Raw genomic sequence first — 14,913 nt, 5'->3', positions numbered from 1 at the left:
GTAACTATAAGATCGAAACTCAAAGTAGTAACGGGAAGTTTTAATCTAGCAGCACATTCCCTAGAGATAAAAGAGTGCGTTGCTCCGGAATCGAAAAGTACAGTTAGGAGATTACCGTCAATCTCGCAGTCTCCCCTGATCAGACCATCAACCCCTTCAGCTTCTTCACCATCCATGGTGTAGACTCTTGCCTTGGCAGCAGGACGCTTCCCACGAGCAGTGTTAACAGCTGGTTCTGTCTTGGGTGCTCTGCATTGAGCAGCAGTATGCCCCAACTTGTTACAGTTAAAGCATTTGGGCCTCATGTCAGTACAAGCATTGGCATAGTGCCCAGGCTGCCCACATCTGTAACAGGTCATCCCCCTGTTCACAGTCTGACCTCCAGAACCTCCAGCAGTACCCACCATGGGCCTATAAGATCCTGAAGCAATTCCTCTACCTGCAGGACGTTGATACGGCCTCCTGCTCTGAAATCTCCCTCTGCCTTGAAAATTTTGAGAGCCCGACCTCATCGGCCCTCCTGATCCAACACGGTTCAGTCTCCTGTTCTTCATTATCTCCACCTCAGTGGCTTTCTCAACCAAAGTCTGAAAACGAGTGATTCCCAACGGTTTCACCGAGTCTTCAATATCGGGCCTCAGCCCATTCACAAAGCGCTTACACATGTAGGGTTCATCGACCCCATTGCGGAAGAATCGAAAGTGCTTGGCCAACGATTCCAGCTTGGCAGCATATTCCGGGATGGACATGCTACCCTGACGAAGTGTCAGGAATTGCGACTCACGCTCGTCCCGAGCACTATCTGGAAAATACTTCTCCAGAAAAGCAGCACGAAACGAAACCCAATTCACTTCCAAGTTGTTTGCTTCCATCATTCCTCTGGCGCCTCTCCACCAGTACTCAGCATCACCCAACAGTAGAAAGGTTGCCATTCCCACCTTGGCCCCCTCAGCAGTCTGTAATACACCGAAGATCTTTTCAATCTCCTGGATCCAGAGATCCGCTTTGTCCGGGTCAGTACCCCCCGAGAACTTAGGTTGATCCTGTCTCCTGAAATCATTCAGGCCTCTGTTCTGGTCCATTGTCACTTCCCTCTGGCGTTGGTGCTGATCACGTGCCTCCTCAGCAGCACGCCTCATAGCATTATCGTTTGCCTGTGCAGTCACAGCTTGGGCCATAGTGGCCATCATCTCAGCTAGTTGGTTAGCGTTCACCATGTTCTGCTAAATTAACAAACAGTTAGTGCTCATCATAAGATAGCATCTAATATAACTATACAATATGATTAAGCAATAACTTCAAACAATTCTAAGCGAAAAATCGCTTGGCAGACAATCAATTTTTACTCTTTGCAGAGTCACACAACCTAACACAGAAGACCTATTCCCCAAGACTCCCAAAAGACTCGACTAAGCTCTGATACCACAAAGTAACACCCCGATTTCGGTGGCGTCACTTTAGTAACCAAAAAGAAATACTTAAACGGAAAAACGTGAATTATTTTTTTTCGATAATGTAAGTAAAGACAGAAAGAGATGAAACTCTAAAACGAAGATAACAGAACTAATATACAATATGATTACAGCCCCCACTGTAAGTTGTAAACCACGTCACAAGTAAACCTCCAGTGACGGAAAGTAAAAGAGAGTAACGCCCGTAGGCAAAAGTACAAACCAAAAGAAAAGTCAAGTGTCCGCAATACTATCCCTCAAAATGAAAATGAGTTAGCCCAGATGGCCTAAAACAAGACCTCTTAGCCCAACCAACTCTCTGTGATCCCCGTAGAGGAACCACACAAAAAGCTATTGGCGGGAAACTACCCTGTCCCCAAAGAAACAATGACGGTCAGAGCTAAGACTCTACTCCTACACTAATCCCATCTCGAGTAAGTCGCTCGGTGGCCAGCGGGGTAGACCACCCCTGAACCGTAGTCCTCCTGATCAAGCTTCTTCAACCTAGTTTCCCCTAAAGGGTGAACCATCGTGAACCGGTCCGCCATGGACATCTGACAAAGGCGTAGTCCGCCCAAACACACACAGAAGACGCGAGGGTCAACTCCAAAGAATTATATAAATATTAAAGCCAGATATATATATATGGGATAATAATTATTAGCCTCTCAGGCTTAGAGTTTAGGGATAACATCCTAGGGTTGCATATATCACAATGAATATAAAGATAATAATAACAATTAGCATGCCTCAAGTAGGATAAACAGGTACCAATCACACTCAGCAACTAAGTCAGCATGTATGTTGCATGAAATGCAATGCTGGGTAACAAAATGCATTCCGGAAGAAGGATGGACACCATCGAGTCAGCCCTAACACTGGCCAAAGTGGGACCATTCCGCTCGGGCGTCTCTTACACCACACAAAAGTAGTCAGATCAGCAGTGAACCCGTAGGTCTGCCATTCCGTCTGCTACTGAGGACCACCGTAGTGTCCTAAATATGGAAATCCGGGTCTTATGACCATTTTGGAATCCACCGAGGTCCGGTAATCCGCCGTGTATTAACCTCAAAATGAGTGCATGAATGCAGTGATTAGCCAAACAACGTCTCCGACCTCACTCGACACGTCATCACGTGTTCTAGCTAACTTATTGTCTCTAAAAAGCCTACCCTAAGGCAAATGTCGATTCTGCGACAAAATGAATTAATCAAAAGAAGAAGAAGATACTTTGGAACTCATGGTTCCCGGCTAAACTTTAGATAGCCAATCAATAAACTGCTCATCGAGCGAAAAGGTACCGAAGTACTTGGAAACTTATAGTCTCCGGCTAAACTTTAGATAGCCAAACAATAAACTGCTCATCGAGCGAAAGAGTACGAATGTACTTGGAAACTTATGAGTTTCTCCTAATCTTGGATTTGCCGACACTTCTCATTTTCAAAACACTTATGTTCAAGCCCTAAACTATTGTCTGAGTCTTTTATCATTATATTAAGGGTTTTGAGGTTGTTTAATACATTATGGAGATTCATTATGAAATTGTTTAAGTTTCGTCTCTAATCCTATTAGTTTCAAAGATCCCATAATTCCAATTAAATTCTGAGAAGGTCTCGATCCATTAAAATATAACAAGGTCCGAACTTCGTTCGTCCTTTCAAACTCTCTCAAAATCTCATAAAAATTCGGCATGACATGCCCGTAATCCTCACTTTCCAGAAACATAGGCACGAGTGGAATAGCATCAATGAAACAGCTCAACCAATAGGCATAAACAACATATTCCAACACATCCTAAGTTAACCATGTAGCACATAGCATGTGAATCATTTAGCACACAATATCATGGCATCAAGTACTCAACAAGTTCGGCCGAAGCCTCAGAAAACAATTCAGACATTTAGCAATTAAGTGCATAACACATAAATCAAGTCGAACTTGTCGACACCTAAAGCATTATCTAGTAATTCAGAGAGTAGCCCTCACCGGTGGGTCTTCCAGCTTCTTCCTCAAAATGTTCTTCAAGCTCTTCTCCTTGATCTCTGGGAATCTCCTCAAACGAACCTTAAGCAAAAATCACAGAAATCAACACCAAGAGTCAGAAACTCAGCAATCAAAGAGTCCTAGGGTTACACGGTACACTACTACCTCTGTGGTACGACAATCTAACGCGTTAAGACAAGTTTTCGAAAAATCGGATTCTCCCCCCCCCCTTGATATAGCTCTCGGCCACTTCCTTTAATTGGGAGGGTCGATTTTTCTTCGATCAAACTTGGTTCCTAGGTTAACATAAGCCGTAACTAAGACGGTTCTAGGCTCGGAAAAATTTTCGGATCGAAAACTGATATAGGGGTAGTTTGGTCATTATTTTTAGCTCAAAATTTCAAAATTGGATTTTTGAAAAACAAATTGGATGGGGACGTCCACAACGACGTTTATGACGACAAATCCTACTAGCATTAAGCCAAGTCGATAGATTAGAGCGTAAAGGTTGCGACTTTGCCGAAAAATGGGTATTTAAGGTAGAAATTGATCCCGGCGGCATTTCGTCGACATTCGACAAAATCTAATCCGCAGAACACGCTCAGGAGCATGCAGGGAAGAAGTTTAGACACTGAAATCAGCATATTTGAACAGTTTTTCAAAAACCTCAAAATTTTGAACTCAGAAAGTCGTAGGAGAAGTGGACAGAAACGACGATTCGAAGGAGAGTATAGTTTACCTACCTCGAGGTCTTCGATTAGTGACGATCGGTGAAGCAAACGGGCAAGAAACGACGAAGATCCGGATCTCTCTCTCTCTCTAGGTGCTCGCGGGTTTGGGGAGGGGAAATGGGTATTTTTTTGCAAAAAATCTAATTTTCAAGCTATTTATAGGTTTTGGAAAAAGCGGAAAAAAGATTTTTTTGCGATTCCGATTTTTCCTGCGCGTTCCTCTGCGCATTCTAAGATAGGTTCTGGCGACAGAATTCCAGAACTCAAAACAGGATTCTTGGAATTAAACCAAAAGATCCAAAATCGGCATAAGTCGGTGTAAGTCGGATTATCCCGAAAAACTACTTTTTGCAGTGATCGTCGGATGAGAAAACTTCCTTCTGAAGAAAGATTAGGAATGATGAGAGAAATAGGAGAACGCGGGTGGAATCTTCATTTGCAGCTCCGAATAGAAAAAGTCTTCATCGTCTGTCGATCTTAGGTTTCTCGAACTATCAGGGATTCCGTTTCGGCAAACTTCCGAGAATTGGAATTTGACGTTCGTACTTTCCAGGATTTCGCATCGAAATAATTGTTTAAGGACGGAAAAGAGAAGTTCTAACATTTCTCTGAGGATTTTTGGAATTAGTTTCCATCGTGTCCTAAAGCGTAAATTAACTATTCACTAATACCTTTGACCTAGGATTATGCGTATGTTAGTCGTGCTATAACTCTTATCGGTTTTTCGATAAATTCTTGGACTTTTCCTGAACCTTTTTCCTTCACAAATTTATCTTAATCAAATAAACTCTTTTATTTTATTCACTTATCCAAAGTTTTAAAACTTGGGCCTTACAACCGAGGCCCGATCCTCCGATCGTCTCAACCCCGAATGTATGAATGATGCATTATGGTTAGTCAAACAACGTATCGTCCTCACAACGCAAAGTGTCTAGCTAAGAATATTGACTCCAAGAAAACCCGAAGGTTAATGTCGACTCTACGGCTGAAGCATCAACAAGCAAGAGTACTGATCGCACTCAGTGACTTTTCTCGTCACTATTGCTCATCCTCGTGATGTCCAAACAAGTTACTCAAAGAGCGGAGCTATGGCTCATCTTCGTGATGTCCACACAAGCTACTCAAGAGCGAAAGAGAGTACTACCCGCACTAAATGACTTTTCTAGTCTTATTGGCTAATCCTCTTAATGGCCAAACAAATATCTCAACGAGCAAAAGAAAGTGCTACCCGCACTTAAGTTTACTCAACTCTTGGAACATCGACTTTTCGCTTTTTTCAAATCCTTTGTAACTCCTAAGTTTCCATAAAGGGGTCTCATTGATTATTAAAAGTGTTATAAGTTGGATTAGTTCATTATGAATTTTATTGTCAAAATCCGAGTTCCACTTATCTCCTAGTTTTAAAATTCTAACTACTCAAAGATTCCCAAAATCCCACCAAGTGTAATCCCAGGGAAAAGTCTTGAACCTTAACACGACAGTGGCTCAGACCTCTTGTTAGAGTCTGCCTAGAATTCCTCTCAAAACCCTGTCATCAAGTCAGCACAATCCAACAAAACATATGCAAAACATCATAAAACTCAACATGAAAAATAGCATATAACTCAGCTCAACACAAATCATATCAACGGCCGAAGCCTCAACAATAACCAATGGCCGAAGCCTCAGAAAACCGAGACATAAGTCTCAAGGTTTAACAATGGCCTAAGCCTCCGAATTTTTTTTCCAATTAAACCAATAGAGTTGTAAACAATGCATTTTCTAGAAACTAATCCTAAAGGGACTAAGTTAGGTCGAGACTTTTTGGTCCAAAAAGTAAACTCGGTGTTAAAAGGGTTTTTGAGTTAGATTTTCATATCTACGACGACTCGGTAAAAATCCGAGCGCACCGGCGGTGAGTATGGAACGCATGGAAGGTATATATGATGATTGAAAGAAAAAATATGTTCCTGCCAAGAACATAGAGATAGGGTATAGTACCTAGAGTGAATGGATTGCAAAAAGAGAGAGAATCTAAAGAGGGAAATGCGTAACTGCCTAGAGAGAGAGTGTGTGTGTAACCGCTTAGAGAGAGAAAATAACTGAATTTAGAGTTTGTTATTGATAAAATGAGCTAAGAGTCCCTTACATGTGGTAACCGCTCCCTATTTATGGGCTAGGGGCTGGGCCTTGTGAGTTTAACTACTCCTATTGGGCCAGTTGGGCCTCGCGGAAGAGGCCCAACTCTGAGCCTGTGTGACTGCCACAAGGCAGGCTACCCTGAGCGAGGCCCTCTGGGGGCTCGCCCATTCCAAAAGTCCACAAGACACCGAGCTCGAAGCATGAGAGCTAAGTGTTTCTTTAAGAATGATGGTACAAACATTAACATAAGCTAGCCTAAGATAAGTCTACTGGGGAATATAGTAGGTCGCCAACATGGCGTGAAGTGAATACAAATTTCCTTTACAAATTTCTTCAAGTCCACATGTCCACAGGTGCACTTGTGGTGACGAAGATAAACCCGCTCGCCTTGTGGCGTTGGCGAGCGCCCGTTAGTTTGGTGTCCTGGCACGTGGGGGTCACACGTGATGTGTTGGTTGAATTGCAAAGGTCAGCGAATCTCCAAAATCTCAACCGCTGCTCTCGAAACGTCCCCTCAAATTATGAGAAAGCATCTCCCTCTAGATTTAAGCCAATCGACCGTTGTAGCTTTCCATTTAATGCGTCGTTCGCTCTTCCCAAAAATCCGCGCCTTTCCCCAAAGTAATCATTTCTTTTCGTCATCATGGGGCACGATTCTCCACTACTTCCCCACGATCTCAACCAACCATCCACAGGAAATTCACACGCGTCTCCTTCCAACAGTCACCCCCTTCCTATAAAAACTCTGTTCCTCTACCATATGCCACTTTCGAAACCTCCACTCTTTGTATACTTATTTTGCTCCCAAGAACTTCTCAGAAAACCGCCGCTCCAGCGCCACTGATTTTCATTCCCTCGGATTTTCCCTGCTCGCGTTTGTCCTCCAGTTAGTTCCCCTACTCAAATTCCCATTCTTCCATTCACTTTTCCGAAAATGTCTCCCAAGCGTCACGCTAGAAACTCCTCCCGGAGCGCCACCCCGACACCAGCGTCTCTGGTTGACCCCCTCCCCCCCTGAGGCATCCCCTTGACGAGGAGGTGGCCAAGGCCTTCTGGTTCAAAGTATTCGCCACCCTTCCCTAGTCTGTTTCCGAGAGCCCTACTCAACAGGCCATCCGCCAGCCCTCTGAACATACTACTGACGAATCCGTCGTTGACGTCGCTCGTCGAGCCGGTGGGCTTTACTTCGAGAAGTCCCTTGAGTCTATCCTCTATGCCAGCGGTTGTAGGAGCAAAGACCGTCCGTGGAAAAACCGCGTGATTGAAGACCAGACCCTATTTTAGTAGTGTTTTTAGGGTCATTTCTTTGTGAGTTTTGAGTCTTTTCTCTTTGTCTCATGTAGTGTTTCATGCATTCTCATGCATTTTTATCTTTATTTGAGTCTTTGTTTAGTTTTGGTAATTATGTGGTTTTATAAGTGTCTTTCTTACATATTTATAAAGTTTAGGACTTGCATGTGTCTTCTACTTAATTGTGAGGACTATTGTGCTTTTTAACCCTTTGAATTTCTTGATATTTTTCCTTGGCTTGGTCCTTAAGTGTTTCAATTGATAACTCATGAAGAGGGAAGGCCAAAAAGCATGGAGAATTGATGGAAGCATTCAAAGGGGGGTTACAATAAGATTTGGAGCCATTTCAGCGAGCAGCTGGCGCTCAAGCACCCATGACTGGCGCTCAAGCGCCAGCACTCCAATAGCTTTGGAGCTGCTGATTTGGCCAGGGCGCCTGAGCGCCAGGCGCCCTAGCTCGATCATTTTGCCTATAGATAAGGCTTTTGTTATTTTATTCAGAACTTTTGATCATTTCCTGAGAATTTTACTAAGTTTAGAAGCTGAGGAAGAGCTTTGGGGCTTGTGGGAAGCTTCCACCTTGTAATTTCTCAGGTTTATTTACATTTCATTGTATGGATGTCCTAGCCATGAGTGGCTAGTTTACTTTTTGCTTTGGGAATCCTTGTGCTTTTGTTCTTGATCTAGTCTTGTCTTTCAATTCTATATTGCATGATTAGCTTGAGTGCACACTTGCTATAGGCTAGACTATAATCATATCGGAAGATTGTTGTGATTTAGGGGCTTGAATTGAAATTGATCCTTCTATGCTTGCTACTAGGAATAGAGTAAGGGTTGGGTTTTGTTGGCCTGAATTAGCATGTTCTAAAACCTCATATAAATGACTAAGTACACAAGGAATTGGGCTTAGCTTTTAGTATTAGAGAATTGCTTTTGTGAGGAATCAATAAGTGATTAACTAGGCTAGAACAACAAGGAATGAATCAAGGTTTCATATGCATAGGATAGGTGGATTAGAGTGGATTGGATGATCAATAACCCAAGGCATTTCCATCAAATGATATTTTCAACTCTTTTACTTTTGCTTATTTTGCAAACCCTTTTGTCACAATCAATCAAACCAAATTCTGGAATTTTCTTGCTTTTAAAACTTACAAGCTTCAAGCTTAAACCATAAATATCACTCACGGTCCATGTGGATTCGATATTAAAACCCGAAGATATCTGTACACTTGCAGATTGACCAACAAGTTTTTGGCGCCGTTGCTGGGGACTATTTGTAGTTTTCGGTTTAAGTTAAGAGTTTGTAGTTTTCTTAAACATTGCATTGAATAGGTGCTACTAACCTTTTCTTTGGCTTTGTGATTTCAGTTTATGCAAGGTAGGCTAGGCACGGAGTCATTGGTGTTCAATCCGAAGCCTGAACGTACTCTCCACCGCCTTCGAGCCTAGCAAAGGTTTGAGGCCATAGATGCCAAATGACGAAAGAGGAGATGCAAGCGCTCATAAACACGAGGATGCAAGGGGCCCTCGCTCAAAGACTTATAGAGCAAGAGGTAGAGAATGCCAACCGCTTTTTGAGAGACCTCACCATGGCTTCCATGAGTTACGACTATCCCGACAACATTGTTTTCCCCGATGGCATGATAAACTTTGAGCTGAGGCCGACATTTATCAATTTGGTGAGCCAAAATCAGTATGGTGGAGGTTCTCTTGAAGATCCTCATGCACACATGGAGCGGTTCATGCGCAATTGCAACTTATTGTAACGACCCAACCTGGATGGTGACCGGCGCATAGGTTAATCATCCTAACCTAGCAAGCCTTAACTAATTGCGCATAGAGATGGAAAGACTTTATAATATCTATATATGACATATTTATGCTTCAAAGAATTTTCTATAGAAAATTCGGGAGAGTCTCCCCTAAAATATGAACTATCCAAAATATTATAAGAGTCTGTAATAACAAAACAATAGCAGCAAGTTCAAAACAAAGCCTCCCAAAGCTATACAGGACCAAGGCTATATAATAAAGGTTCTAGTAGACCACATATTAGAGCCACTACGTAGATACAACGTACAAGTTAAAGTAACAATAACAAAACAAGTTTCAACTCAAACAGCATGGGTCAGACACAACAACACTAGTAGCCCTTTAGCAGAAGGACCTCATGAAGGATCCTAAGTCGGCTGTTTAGAGGATGTGGTTGGTTCAACATGAGCCTGATTACCTGAATTAATAAAAGAAAACAACAAACAAGGTAAGTCACCTCATACTTAGTGAGTAAATACTAGAGAACAAAATAAACAAGCAAAATTAAAGGCTAAAAAACACTTTTGGCCCCTGATGTTTTAAGTTTGTGCAAATTCTGCCCCTACTCTATTTTTGTCGATGTTTCTACCCCTCATGTTTTCAAACAGTGCACCGTCTACCCCTCATGTTTTCAAACAGTGCACCGTCTACCCCTCCGTGAGGGGTAGACGGTGCACTGTTTGAAAACATGAGGGGTAGAAACATCGACAAAAATAGATAGGGGCGGAATTTGCACAAACTTGAAACATCAGGGGCCAAAAATGCTTTTTAGCCAAAATTAAATGAATATTAGGAGGAATGATATTCTTGGTCTCATCCAAATCATTGCATACAAATCATATTATACATATCTAAGTAAAGCTATTACTCAAATAAAAGAACAAAAACAAACTCTCTACTTGTAAACAGAATCTTTAACCATGTCGACATAGGCTCCCCGCCTAAAAGAATCAATAGCAAACTCCCCGCCTGAAATTATCCATAGAAGGCTCCCCGCCTGAAGAGTCAATTGCAGGCTCCCCGCCTGGACAAATAATTCATAACAGGCTCCCCGCCTAAACGAATCATAGTCGAGCTTCCCGCCCGAACATACAACACGGTGCACCAAGGCTAATGTTTACTGTCATTAGCTACAAGTTCTAAGAAATCTTCTTCCTCTTTCAGAAAAATATGTAATCAGTCTACTTAGCACATTAGTAAAATGGTTTAGACAATCATTGAACTATAACATCAGTAATTTCACCACATATCCCAAGTCATAAATCATAAAATAGTTGAAGAATGATTTTATCTCACTTTGTGGTAATAAGAAGATATATCAGTTATAATAAGATAATTTATAAACTTGCTATAATCTTCATCAGTTTACTCACTGACTTCTTGAGCAACTGAAACAGAAGTTGTCCTTTGATGGTAATGAGCCAAATTTGTAAAATCTAGAGTAAAAATAAAATATTAAATTAGTGTTTTAAGGGATAGCTGCAAAATTAAATCAATTTCCAAACCTAAATTGTTTTACAGATTACCTCAGTCTTTTAACTTAGACTTTCACTAAGCTTTTCCACCTCTAAAATGTAATTTCTAATGATCCTAAAATTTTCCTAACTAACCTCAATCACAGAAGTGCACCCAGAAAAGTACAACACACAACTAAGAGATATTACCCAATTTCCTATGTTCCAAAGTTCATCATATGAATGTCTGAGCTTTTCCTCTTCTCTGTGACACACCCAAATTGCTAACAAATAAGCTATCAATTCTTATGTAAAATTTTAACATGCAAGAAGAAGAGATATTTAATTTCTCAATACTTCCTTCATAAGCCCTTCTCCCCTTCTGATGACCCGGTTTATATGATGTTTTTATGGGTTTTTCTTTGTTAGTTTTGAGTCTTTTTCTTGTGTCTCATGTAGTGTTTCATGCATTCTCATGCATTTTTACTTTTATTTGTGCATTTGCATTAGTTTAGTAATTTTGTAGTTTTATAGGGAGTTTTCTTGCATTTTAAGTTAAGTTTAGGACTTGCATGATTTTCTTTTGTTTTATGAAGGACCTCTTGTGCTAATGAGCTCTTGGAGCTTCTAGAATCTTCCTTGACTTGTTGGTTAGGTTTGGAGAGCAGAAACTGAAGGAGAAAGAAGGCCAAGAAGCATGGAATTGATGGAGAACTTAAAGAGGATTGAAAAGAGGAGTTTCAGAAGCCAAAAAGTCCTTTTCAGGCGAGCTTAAGCGCCTAGGCGCTGGGGAATGGGCGCCTAGGCGCCAATTACCTTCCAGAGGCCATATTTCAGAATGGAATTGGCGCTCAGGCGCTCTGAATTGGTGCCTGAGCGCCCAGAACAGCCCAGACTCGGGAATTTTGCCTATAAATAGGATTTTAGTCATTTTCTTTTGTAATCTGGGATACTACTTTCATTTTTACATAAACTCAGAGGTAGAGGAGCATCTAGGAGAGTCTGAGAGGGCTTCCAAGCTTGTAAGCCATGCTTGGCTAATCTCTCTTCTTTTGCTTTGGATTTCTTTGTAAGACTTTTTATATTTGAGTTATAATCTTAAGTTCTTTCCCATTTTCTGAATTTCAATCTAAGCTTGTATGTATGCTTGCTTTATACTATTCTATAATCAGAACGGAAGTTTGTTATAGATTAGGGAACCGATTTGGGATTACCCCTTCTATACTTGCTACTAGGAATAGAGGAAGGGCTGGGGTTTGATGGCCTGAATTTGCATGATCTAAAACCTCATATAAATGACTAAGTACACAAGGAATTGGGCTTAGCTTTTAGTATGAGAGAATTGCTTATGTGAGGAATCAATAGGTGAGTAACTAGGCTATATCATCAAGGAGAGATCCATGAGAACATGTGCATAGAATGATGTGCTTAAATTGACTAGTTGAACAAGAACCCAAAGCATGTTATTTTCTGAATTGTCTTTTTATTTTTCCTTTTCCTTATTACTACTTCAACATATCTCTTATTCAATAATACAAACCTTCATACTCAAAGCTTAAACTGAATTTAGTCACTCACAATCCCTGTGGTTCGATATTTAAAACCGGGTGGATTCCGTACACTTGCGGATTTACCAACACCTTCCCATATGGCAGAAGACACAGTAAAGATCAAGACTTCCTTACCTGTACTTCTCCAAAGATGCGCCCTTGCAGGACCTTCACTGCATGCAGATTTCTGATCCTACTTCCTTCTCTTCTTCTAACATTGTGAAGTATTCACGTTGTTCCTACTCTGCTCCTCTCCAAAATCTTTTTTTTCTATCCCCAACTTTACTTACTGTGTCTTTTCTAGATATCTATTCCCTTTCCCCAAAGTTGTCTTTAATACTACCTCCGGTCCTATTTATAAGCATGAAAGAGAAGAAAAATCTTGGTCATTTTTATAAGAACCAAATGAAAGTTTGAGCTATATTAATTAATTTTTTCCAATGATGCCCTTATTAATTCTAACTTGTAAAATGTGTCTCATTAATTATTCTCTCTCTTTTCCACTTTCCAACACTAATAACAAAGGGTAATTTTGGAAGTTTATTTTGATTTAAGACAAATTTAATGCATTTTATCTAGTTTAACTACATTTCTTAAACTATGTGAATTTTTTTTTGTTGCTTATAAATAGGACCGGAGGGAGTATATTATCTTTTTTAATTGTAATCACCAAAAGGATCTCATGGAAGTCAAAACAACTTCCAAAGATATCCTTTTAAGTATATAGCTATTTTATATACAAACAAAGTAATGTAATATCACGTTCTGTTTTGTTTTTTTTTTTAAATAACATATATATTTTAACTAGTTTAAATTTATAATCAGATGAAATATCATCTTCATAGCATTGGGATTTATATAACATTCGCAAAGTGTTAATATCTCTTAAAATTTTATGATAGCATATAATTTAGTAAATTATGTTTACTTAGTTTCAAGGATATATAAAAAAAAATCCTAGAATGTTACACTTATAGATTGCAAAATGTCTCAGCGGATACAATCTGTTTGAACTTGTTTCCATTCTCATTGAGGGACACAGCCGAAGAGTGGTTGAACTCACAGTCCTAAGGTAGCATTACATCTTGGGAGGATCTAGCCGAGAAGTTCTCCACAAGATTTGTTCTAAGCTAAGGGCTCTCTTGAGAAAGCTAAAAAATGATATTATGACATTTGCTCAATCCGCTGATGAGAATCTTTATGAAGCTTGGGAGCGATTCAAGAAGCTCTTGAGGAAGTGTCCACAACACAACCTCACCCAAGCTGAGCAAGTGACAAAGTTTTATGATGGTCTCCAATATTCTTCGAGGTTTGGTTTGGATGCGGCTTCAAATGGAGAGTTCGATGCCCTTCTTCCACAAGTTGGGTATGAATTGATTGAAAAGATGGCTGTGAGAGCCATGAACTCTAATAATGAATGCCAAGCCCAAAGAAGAGTCCTTGAAGTTGAAGCTTATGATCAACTCATTGCCTCCAACAAGCAACTCTCCAAGCAAATGGCTGAAATTCAGAGTCAAATGAAGACCACCAAGATCGGTGGTAGAGTTGCCAAAGTGGAGTGTGTGACTTGTGGAGGACCTCATGATAGTGAAAACTGTACCGAGACTAGACCAGAGGAGGAAGTCAAGGTCATGGGTCAAGCTCGTAACGACCCATTTTCAAATACTTATAATCCTGGATGGAGAAACCACCCCAACTTCTCTTGGAGGCAAAGCAACAATGGACAAGGAGGTAACTTTCAAAGGCAATTTCCTAATCAAGGTGTCCAAGGCCAAACTTCAAGACAGCTGCAAGAGTGAGGTGAAGTTGATGGTGGTTGTAAGACCCTAAACTTACTTATGTATGCTTAAGTGATTTATCAAATAAAAATGAAAGTTTAGACAAGGTTTGAGTGTTGACAGATTCTGGCGACATCTTGTGTAAATTTTTAGAGGGTCTTAACGACCTCATTTGGGAAAACTTCCTTCATGAGAGTTGTAGCCCTTTAAATTAAGAAAATGTTCCAAGTGGTTTCAGGTCATTTCGATACCTGTAGCTCAAGATATTTGAATTTTAGCGAGAAAGGGTCTGGCTGTACAGACTATGCGAATTTGCTAAATCTTGGAAAAGATTTGATTTGAATTTAAGAGAGGGGATTATGTCTTTAATTAAAAATCATGATCAGTTTTTATTTTTAAATAAAAACTCAATGTTTAAAAGTTTTGTTTTAAAATAAGGGATTTAAAAAAAATAAAAAATAAACCCTAGTGGGCCTTGGGTGTTGGCTGTGGGTTTAATAGGGTTTGGGGGAGGGGTTCTCTCATTCACTCAAGTCTGAATAGAAACACTTGAACATCACCTCCATCACGTAAAAACAGAAGAGAGAAAGGAGAGGAGAAGAGAGGAGCCGCCACCTACCACCCTAGCCACCGGCCGCCGTTCGTGAAGGAGAGAGAGAGGGAGAGGTTTCGAGTAGGAGGAAGAGGAAGGAAGCTTGGACAGCAAGGAAAAGCTTCTTCAAATTTCATCTTTTCTTCTT

At 40.6% G+C, this 14,913-nt stretch overlaps 1 non-coding gene across 1 annotated transcript; it reads right to left on the bottom strand.

Moving 5' to 3' along the window:
• Nucleotides 1-13,543: 13,543 nt before the first annotated feature.
• Nucleotides 13,544-13,650, bottom strand: LOC130716326 (small nucleolar RNA R71). The gene has a single exon (XR_009011945.1). It is a non-coding gene; the product is annotated as a small nucleolar RNA R71 (small nucleolar RNA).
• Nucleotides 13,651-14,913: the final 1,263 nt, after the last annotated feature.

This window comes from Lotus japonicus, chromosome 4 (genome assembly GCF_012489685.1).
Source record: "Lotus japonicus ecotype B-129 chromosome 4, LjGifu_v1.2".
Taxonomy (NCBI): domain Eukaryota; kingdom Viridiplantae; phylum Streptophyta; class Magnoliopsida; order Fabales; family Fabaceae; genus Lotus; species Lotus japonicus.
This window is presented reverse-complemented; position numbering and strand designations above follow the sequence as displayed.